The sequence below is a fragment of the Stigmatopora nigra genome, chromosome 13, assembly GCF_051989575.1.
Source record: "Stigmatopora nigra isolate UIUO_SnigA chromosome 13, RoL_Snig_1.1, whole genome shotgun sequence".
NCBI lineage: Eukaryota > Metazoa > Chordata > Actinopteri > Syngnathiformes > Syngnathidae > Stigmatopora > Stigmatopora nigra.
This window is the reverse complement of record NC_135520.1, coordinates 4,004,067-4,014,365: the sequence shown is the minus strand read 5'-3', so window position 1 is coordinate 4,014,365 and position 10,299 is coordinate 4,004,067. Positions and strand designations below refer to the sequence as shown.

The 10,299-nt window shown below is 41.6% G+C and overlaps 1 protein-coding gene across 2 annotated transcripts in view; it reads right to left on the bottom strand.

Moving 5' to 3' along the window:
• mnat1 (MNAT1 component of CDK activating kinase) overlaps positions 1-10,299 on the bottom strand; it is a 30,004-nt gene that overhangs the window by 265 nt on the left and 19,440 nt on the right. The window lies entirely within an intron of this gene.

The window sequence follows — 10,299 nt, the reverse complement described above, 5'->3', positions numbered from 1 at the left end:
CTGTAGACACACAGAAAAAAAAAACCCTCCTCTCGTCAGTGACGTCATGAAGGTATATTTTGTAAATACTGACAACGTCTGACAGCCTGAGCATAGCTCTCAAGAGCAAAGAAACGAGTTTATCCGTCATTCAATCCGCACTTGCAAGTTATTTTTTCTGGCTTTCTTTTGCTTTTCTGATGAGATCGACACAGACACACGTAAGTGTACGTTAACACAGAGAACACCTTGTGCACGAAAGCCTCAACAACAAGGCGCTATTAAGGTATTAGAGGTGTCTCTCTTTTATTTTAAGTGCTTACAGATGTATCCTGCCAAAGTCTCTCAGGTTTTAAGCAATGCTCAAAAGTCAATGTTTATTTTCACACAGTCATTCAAAAAAAAAAAGAAAAAAAGGACATACCATGAGCACACCATCACCAAGTTCACTTGTCTTCTTGTAGAGACAAAAATAAAGTAGCTATTAAGTTTAAAATGACAGCCCTATCCTTTTTTTCTTTTAATGTTTGGAAGGGTTCCCATTGAAAAACAACTATCCTTCATCTGTATATATAGTGTTTAACTACTGACTCAATTAAAGGCTAATTAAATGCCATGCAAAACGAGACTTAAAAACAAAGAACAATAATTGTGGGTTAGTATGTTAACTTTCCTACAATGAATATTTGTAAACAAGTTGATTAGTAAATTAAAATTATGTAAACAAAACCTCAGCACTGTAGGTAGGTTTAAAATTAATGTCTGTGTGACATATTTTGTATGTTAAGTATATTAACTTTACATAAAATAGTATTTTGTTACAATTGAGTAATGCCTCTAATATTGTGGTTAATGTAGACTAGACATGGCCACAAAAATTGAAAAATCGCGAAATAGGGTCACCGCTATTAAAAAAATATATAAATATGTAAAATATGTTGCCTTCTTTAAATTATAACACACACAACAAAAAGCCTGATGTGAGTGTCTGCAATGCCGTCTGTTGTCGTGGACGACAGGAAACTTCGAAGTGAGATAGGAATATAAAGCACAGACGGACGGCCCTCTCATTTCTATGGTCATTCAAGCCGCTTTACACAGTAACCCAACACCTGTGTGATGTAGGTGCGCATGTGTGAGAAAGTACACGGCAACTAGATCATGACTTGATGTCAGCTCGACTTGGTGCTTTTGCGATCAGAGTGCAGAAATACGGCGAGTAGTCTTGCGAGCAAATATTTAGTCATACGTCACGCCGAGCGACCTCGTGGAGGCGCGGCGAAAGTGAGACGAAGGACAGCCAAGTGGACGTCAATGCGCAGAAAGACCACTCATCAGCCACTAGAGAAACAACACACAAGTTCAAAAGAGGAGAGCCAGTGATTAATAATAACTTCATTATCTGTGAGCTGCTGCAGTCTGTCCTTCAGAGCACTTGAGGGAGGTCTTCTCAGATGGCTTCCTGCATCCGATGAGTGCTGCCTATTGATTATATTGTGCTGGGCCGTTTTAATGGTGAAAAAAAGTGGGCTATTTACAGCCTGGCTAATTCTGCTCTTCCTGCTAATCTAATCCCCAAGCTACTCATGTGGTCATTCCTTCCAAGAAAGCTGAGAGCTCTGTGTAACTTTATACCAGCCTGCCCCTAAGGAGAGAGCAAGAGAGTAGAAAGAGAACATGAAGGTGGTGCAAGGGGGGGTAAAAGGAAGAAGAGGAAGAGGGTGTGCAATCGGTAGATGTGAGTGTGTGAAAGAGAAGGGTTTGGGAAGTGGAGGGGAAAGGCGGGGGGCAGTTAAAATCACCTTTGGGTATCGTCTTGACAAAGCCTCTTCTCTTAAACCAACCTCACTGGCCTCTGCTCACCGCTTCCACCACACGTTAGTTCAGTTCTACCCCATTAAGTCAGCGGCTCTATCTCACAGTGAGCTCCAAATGCATCCAAGTGCGTGTACACAAACCAGCACTCGACATTTACTGCGGGCAATTGGGAGCACGGCTGGGGAGCCATGTACATATTGGCAATTTACTAACACTGGATTCAAAAAGCCGAAATTAGTAAAACACATAAAGAATATTACCAAATACGGCATGAAGTTCGATGGTTTCTCATTGCTCTCTTCAATGGTCTAAGTAATGAAGACGTTTTCTGATACTGAATTGACTCAAAAAGATTGAACAATGTGTAGAACGTTGCAATAAAAGTTATTGCCATAGTGTACTTATTAAACATTTAATGGCAACATATGCAAAAAGCTGCAATAGGAACAGCTAGACTTTCAAGCGAGTGCCCACACGCCCTTTCAACCCTTGCATCTCCCCGAAGACCGGATTGCCTTTTGTTCACGGTGCCCTGAAACCCAAGCCGTTTCGCTCGGTAACATCTTTCACTCTCTTGGCCCCACTGGAGCATTAGCTGCAACCTGATAGGAGTCTTTTCAAAGCCTCGTATTATTGTGTAAATATGGGTCACTTTGGTCTGCTCCATTATGTCGCTAAAGGGGGGGCAGGACCAGAACAGTGCAGGTGATGAAGACAGCGTAATGGCACAGTGGGACAGTGTTCGTGTCACACTGCAATCAAAACCATAAAATATGGTGGTGGTTTCCCAATTGCGCGCCCAGTAACAGGAACAAATTTGAAACACATTTTTTTCCCCAACAATCAACTTTTAAAGTTTTTTTTAATGATGTAGAGTACGTGTCCACATGAAAATCAGCAACAATAAAACAATCTGCTGCACTTAAGTTATTTCAGTATGTGTTAAGAACATTTTTCCACTTTTAATCTTATGTCATGGAATACATGACAGACAATCATAAACTTACTAAAGATGTCTTCATCCCCCACAGACTAGAAAACACCACAGAGCAACATCCCTCATTTGAAAGGAAAGCTCGTCTTTTCACATCATTTCAATCCAACAATTCTCGCGCCTTTGTTAAGTTTGAACCCGACTTTGGTTCTTGAATCAAAGAGATTCTAGACTGAATCAAAGGAAACCAGATATTGGTTCCCTTGTCTAGACTGTTCAGATTGACTGGAATTGAATTAAGAAGCTTGATGGAAAAGAAAAGAGGCAGCCCATGTGTAATATGCTGCGCCGTTTATTTGAGCTGGCAGACAATCAACACATAAACCACAGAGCCGACCGACGCAAGCAGACGACACAATCAAAGTCCTGTCCAACAAAAACTGAATTGTGGCAGCAGCAGCGTTTGTTTGGCTGCTGTCACCCATGTCACCATTCCTGTTTCTTTTAAAAGCCTGTTCCCTTTTATGATTGTGAGCCAATCCCTTATCAATGAAGATCATACAATGTCTTAAGCCTTGCTTTCATGTTTCAACAGCGACTTCAGGGCTAGACCTCAGCTTGAGCACCTGTTGACTTTTGTACTGCCCTCACTGATCCACAGTCAGCTCTTATTTTTATGGCAATGGATCAGAGATGGTTTTGGTGGGCAACGTGATTCATGACTCTAACAGGAGGACTGACATTAGGGCAAAAAAAATGTGTTTAACACATTCCCTTCCCTGGATAAGCGATCTGATCCATTTAAACATTTGTTGCTGGAAGGAAAATTGGAATTAACAAATCCTCTCCTACTCTCATACTTCAGTGTCAAATTCAGTATGTGTATATTTTAGCTTGGTGTCTTTGCACCAAAAAATACAGTTGACAAACACTGCGGACAATTGCGAGTGTACTGGGTGACAGCAGTGGTGCCCGGAAGTCTTCCTTTAGCGCACAACTTTGACTGTAGTTGAGGATTCCAGGCCTGGGAAGGATGAGGGAGGGGAGGATTGCGTAGAGCCACACACCTGCCAGATGATTTGTCAGTATAGAGGGGTCAGCACTCAGCTGTCACCCCCTAATCACCCATCCTACCCCTTAAGTCTACCCCCGCCAAACCCTCCTCTCCAAAAACACCCCCTCCTTGCATTCCTCTGGCAGCTCCAGTTTCACTCACAGCACGGTTGCCCCATCTGCCCCCCCCCCCCCCTTCCCATGCCTCTACCCCCAGAGAAAATGTACCCGTGTGGAAGATGCAGCACACTGAGAACATTGTGCATCCGTCCAGGCAATGTGCTCTCGTGCCCTGGCACACGGGTTACACAATTCATGTTTGCGCAAGGGCGAAGCTGTTTCTGTTGGGAGACAGAAGGCAAATCCGTCCCAGCACATTATAGGAATTGGTCCACGGTGTAGTCCAGCTACCCCCTGTAGACAAGGCAAACACTCTCACAGGTATACTATATCTGTCAACAGCAGCCTTTCAACGCCACAGGTCAAAGGCCATCCTCTTTTCCATTGAATCCAGCTTCCTCTGGGATGGGGCAGCATATGAGAAGGACACTCAGCTATGAGCCTACCCACTGTCCACCGGATTAGCTCAACTTGCAAATGAGTGCAGGGGACTCGGTGCGGTTACATCACGTCTTATCCATTATCAAGAGTCTTATCATCGCCATTGACAGACTGAGGCTACATCCCTGATGCAGAAGTGTCGGAGGCTCTCACTAAGTTAAGAGCAACATGTTTAGAGTGTTAACAGATGCTCTGCCTGATACTTGAAATTGACACCCACCTAATACATGAAGGTTGAGTGAGAATCTGTAAGTTGCCCTCAAGTCAGAAGCTTTAATGATAACGGCTAAGCACTATTGTTGTCTCTTACAGACAGTGCCTATCTATGATGAAGGCCGATTGAGCCCAAAGACGGCTTCACTTCCTGATCCAGCTGTCAGCGCTCATCCACGGCACTGTCTCGGTTCTGTGCATTCCCATTCTAACCTGGTGGTGTCAGTAGAGGCTGCCTTACAAGGACAAGACACCCTGAGAGCTACTTGATACACAGCACATCTTTCGTTCGTCTCTGGAGCTGCCACTTGATAACCCCGCGCCACCCTAAAAAGCTTTAAGGTATGAGGCAGGGCGCCCAGTGGACTGCGTAAGGAGAAGAATGACATGACATCAGTGTCGTCAACCAAATGCAGCTGTAAACAATGGAGGGGGACATATGCTGTTCGGGGAATAGCTGCCAGCCCAAGGCACACCCATAAACGTAAGCCATGGTACCTTGACAGTTAGATGTAACATGCTGGGAATAGAAGACCAAAACACAGAGGGAGAATAGAATTTTCCCGTGAGGGTGGGAGGTATCAATTACAAATCACCCGAAGCACTGCTGGGCAGGCAATGCGGATTTCAATAAGACAAGAGAAAGAGAATAAAGACGGGATTGTGGTAGCGGGAAAAGACCAGAGACAAGAGGGATCAAATTCATATACTATGTAGGCGATGCACTCCCGAGCTCCAAGTGTGTACGGTAAGCGCTACATTATAGGTATTTATTTTCTTTCTCCAGCTCTTAAGGGGTGAAATGAACCTGTTAAACCCTAATACATCTTCGGACCCTTTGTCTGGAGCGTTAAGCGCAAGTTTGCTTGAACATAAACCCACAGTGAGTGCATTGAGTTATTAGTACCGTCAAAGCATTCGACCTTCGAGGGAGCAGCTGCTTTCGTAAACATATCATAGTTCCTCAAAATAGTCACGAGACATCATTTCTGCGGAGTACTGGCCTCGCTTAGCAATCCCAATAAACCTGAAGTTCCCATTCTCCTGGAAATCCACTGCAGAGAGAGAGAGAGATTGTTAGACTGTCTGGCGCATAGCCCGTAAAGGAAAAAAAACAACAACACGCAAAGTACTATACATGTTGAGCAGAAATACATCTTTGTCATTTGTGTAGTGCTTGCTACTTTTTAGATATGACTCCCATACAATTAAAAAGGCTTTTCAACTGCCCCACACACTTGTTTAGGGTGGTACTTGGAAAGGATCAATATTTACACAGATCTAAGGGAGGGAAACAATACTGATGTGGCCTCCACCAATGCTGTCTGTTAATGGTCTGTTTACCGAGACAGACAAGATAATGGCTTGAGTGGGGGCGGGTGCACGATTTGACGATGACAGCACTCCATATTGTTTTGGATCTGGTTAGCAACAAGCAAAGCCCGCGCCTATTGAACAACAGAAACTGAGAAATGAAGCCATGTGGTGGGAGCTACGTTGACACGGATGGCTTCTTTGCAAGTCAAATGGCTGCCCTCAAGCCTATTGTTTAACACCACGTAGAATCTGTTTTGGCTATGCAAATTGTAAAATCTGTGACCTCTACGAGAGCCAAGTCAGGTTTTGAGATAAGTGCAACAGAGGGGCTTAAATGTTTCCTGGGTCCTGAAATGCAAAGAAATAGCATGAGAACTGTGAGAAAAGGGCATATCAGATATCTGAGTGACCAAGTTCAACTGTCCATTCTCAAAGTGTTGGAGGGGAAAAGTTGTTGTTTGTTATGCAACAATCAAACCAACTTGTTTCCCACAAGTAGTGTTCTTCTGGCAACAATGTTGATCTTGACTATTTTTATTGGCCAGTGAGTACAAAATACCAGTCTTTAAATGATTAGAAAAGCTAGATCAAAGATGGATGGATGTTCTAGAGGGGGAGTTCATGTGAGGTCATTCAAATTGGCGCCACAACTTCTTGCTCATAACTTAAGCATCAAAGGTGTATTTGTGTCAGAGTGTGACTGTGAGGTTCACAGTCTCTCTGAGGTGCTGTCACTCTAAGCACCATCATGCCCACAGCACGGAACCTTCGGTCCACTACCGTCAGTGACCTATGACCCCCCACACACACCCCTCCCTCATCACATCATACCCTCCAGCTCCATCAAACACATCAGATGGATGCAAACCGGTTGGAGAAAGAATCTGAGGTGCATGAATAAGCCATTCAGATGTGATTTTAAAAATGTAAAATCTTCGAAATATTTAGATATATATCATTTAAAATAAATAAATACAACTCAAAAGACATGGCAAGCATATATATGAATATCAGGTCTCAAATATATTATTATTATTGTAATTATTAATCACTATTTTCATGTATTTATTAATAAAATGAATAAAACTATAAACTGATAAAATATTAATCAAAACACATTCAAATGAATAAAAACATAATTACTCTATGGTTAATCTCTCTTAATATAGCAGTTTTTTCTTTATATTTAAGGTGATTTTTTGAGTTAATGGTTGCTTGGTCACTTTTTGGGATTTCAATTTTAAAATAACACAAAAAAAGAAAGAAAGTTGAAACATTTTAAAAATACATAAAAGCAATATTTCCTATTCAACCCATTACTTGCCACAACAATAGCCATCCAATTCATTTGAACTCAGCCATGTTTTTAGTGCCACTGACGGACCAGATATTCGATCTGTTTTGAAAAAAAGAGGGTTGGTTTCGTCATTCACTGCTAGGCTGTCACAGTCAAAAATGAATCGGACGTCTGACGCCGTCAATGGAGGAAGCAAATGATTTAAACTAGTTCCTTAAGTGGTCATGCTACATTCATCATCTTCTCGATTGAAAACTCTGGTGGCAACATTGTGCACAACTCCCTTCCAATATTAACACACACACACAGACACTTGCCTATCACATAAACACACGGACAAGGTTGGGGACGCTTGAGCTAAAGAACACAAGCAGAAGAGGAAAGTATCACTCAGAGACCCATTAACCTCTGGCTCACAACCAGAGCAGTAAGCGGACGTCCTTTAAGAATATGTTAAACATAGCTAGTCTTCATGTGTGTAAGTGATTGATGTTTTACTCGTGTGTGCGTGAGTGAACCTGTGGTCATAACAATGTGATGTTTTCAAACGTAAAAAAAAGAAAGCGTGCAAGGCAAGTTTCATCCTTAGGAAAAGTTCACATAGTATCTTACTCTTGGAAGCTGACTAGACCACAATTTAAAAAATAAAGGCATGCAGTAGTCACATTCTGGAGAAGAAAATGTGCTATAAAAAATAAAATTCTATTTATAATTTGAGAATTTGTACAACACAGATATGGTACATGTAAAATATGAACTAGGCATATCATTAAACATAAACGAATCAATTAAATGATCAAGAAAATGAAAAGATATACAAGTGCTAAAGGGAGCTCATCCATAATATTATTATGACTTCAGTCTCCTGTATACTAAGCATATAGACTGCAGTTGAGCACAGCTGCAAACTGTGGCTACTGCAAGCAAGGAGGGCTTCACACAAGCAATGTAAACAGAATAAATCTGCGAGAAAATACTTGTTCAACCTCAAAGTCTTTGAATAAGCGGGGAAAAAATGGTTTCACAGAATTTATGAAAACATTCAAATCTCAGACAGCATCTAAACAGAACTTATTGACAAAACATGATCAACCCAAGCAGTCAAAACCAATCAGTTAGTCCTTTACTAAAATGAAAGTACAGTATCCAATATTTATTTTTCTATCTTCAATGTTCAATGAGGTAGAAAGAAGAAAAATAAGTTTAACGACCTCCATGTTGAAATATGGGATTGCAGTTTCAAAAATAAGTCATAAAATTCTTATTTTTGTTCATTTGAAGTTGCTCCCTAGTTCCAGTAGGTTATTGATGATATTTTTATTGCTTAATAGCTTCTCTTTATATGAGAAGGTGACAAACTATTGCCCACTGTAATCACACCAAGAAAAAAATGGCATCTTCCAGCGAGTCAATCGATGAACTGAACTCTACAAGATGCCATTGACGAGTCCTAGGGACGAGGTGGGTCGTCTCAGGCCAACCTCTGAGATTTGACCTGTTTTGGTGTATGAAAAATATATAGAGGTCACCATCCTCTTGTGGAGAGGGTGGGGGGGATCCCCAGGAGAAGAGCCCCAGACTAAACACTGTTCATTCAGCTGCTCGGCATCACCTCGAAACAAGCGGCAGATGCTTGACAAGCACTCCCAGCAGAAAACTCACTTTTTCCACCAATTATGCAAAAGCAAAGCAAAGTAAGGGGAGGAGGCAAAACCTCTAAATATTATACATGCTGTCTTTTGGCAAGTGCATTGAGCAAATTCTGTCAGGGAAGGATGGGTAATTTGAGGGTACTCAGAGCCAACGCAAACAACTGTTCTGGCAAGACCCCATTGTCAGCACTTGAGGTTTGAGTCAAATGTTTCAACGCTCTGTAGCCAATTTCTCTTCTCCCTGCCCCCACCAGCACATATGATTTGTCCTTGTCCAAAATCTCAGTCAGCCTTTCATCACCTACACAGCCGGAGCTTTCAAAAGTGTTCTCGTGGAAAACAAAGTCAAACCCCCAGATGGAAATCTACAAATGCAAGTCCAAACAAAAAGAGAAAAAAAATGGCGGTCCTCTATGCTGTGTACATGAGATCATCTACATGAGACAGACAGCCTCCTCCCACCATCAACGTTTATGGCTCTAAGAGTGGTTATACTGTTGACAATGCCAGACTGTCTCCCCGAAGACACAAAACACTTATCGTACAAGATTGAAGTTCAAATGGTCAGTAAAAACAGAAAGTCAAGTTGCCCACTGTCCAAATGGATGTAGCCTGAGTATACAGCATCTTAGTGAATGTTGTAGAGCACAGGTGGGTTTCCTACCAGAGTTCAATAACAATGCCAAGTAATGATTTGTTTAGAGTGGTGACAAACTACTTTGTGTCAAAAGATCAGTTTCTAGAAAGATAGTCACATACCTGGCAACCTGGGCCAATTGCTCCTCTTAATAATTATTGCAATTCCCCTAATTAAACGATAAAAAACGTACAAATGCAACACAGCACATATTTACTCAGATAGGACGCACTGAGTTTTTCTGAGTTAGCGTAACATAAGTTTAGGTTGTTGTGTTTAGTTCCATTTTAATGGCTTTAGTGTTTTCTTATCTATTTTCCCTTCTTTTGCATATGTATACATGCATTGGTATAATTATTCATACAAAATATTTGGGTAACACATCTTCCTCACAGTTTTGAGGTCATGGGTTTGAAACCCTCTTGAACCTGTCTCTGTTTTAGTACATTTCATTTTTTGAGAGTGTCAGTTAAATCTTAGCATTATTATTTTTACAGGCAAAGAAGAATTTGATGATACAGCTCTTGTTTTGGATTTGGGATCATGTAAGTGTGGTAATGTGGGTGATAAAACTTGAAAAGACACATTTAGACATTTGAACATGTTGGCTGTCTAGAATAAGAAGCAGTCCAAACAGGCCATGTGATGATATAACAACTGACGCAAACAGTACAGTTGAGTCCACGTTTAGAAGCCATGGCGGTTCCAGTGGGGTTGTGTTTGCATGTATGCACTCCTGCCTCTTTTGACGGTGCATCCAAGACAAATCACCACTGGTGCTGCTGTCACTGCGGGCCTTGACCAAGATGAACAGCCCAGTTTTAAAATAAGCACCTGC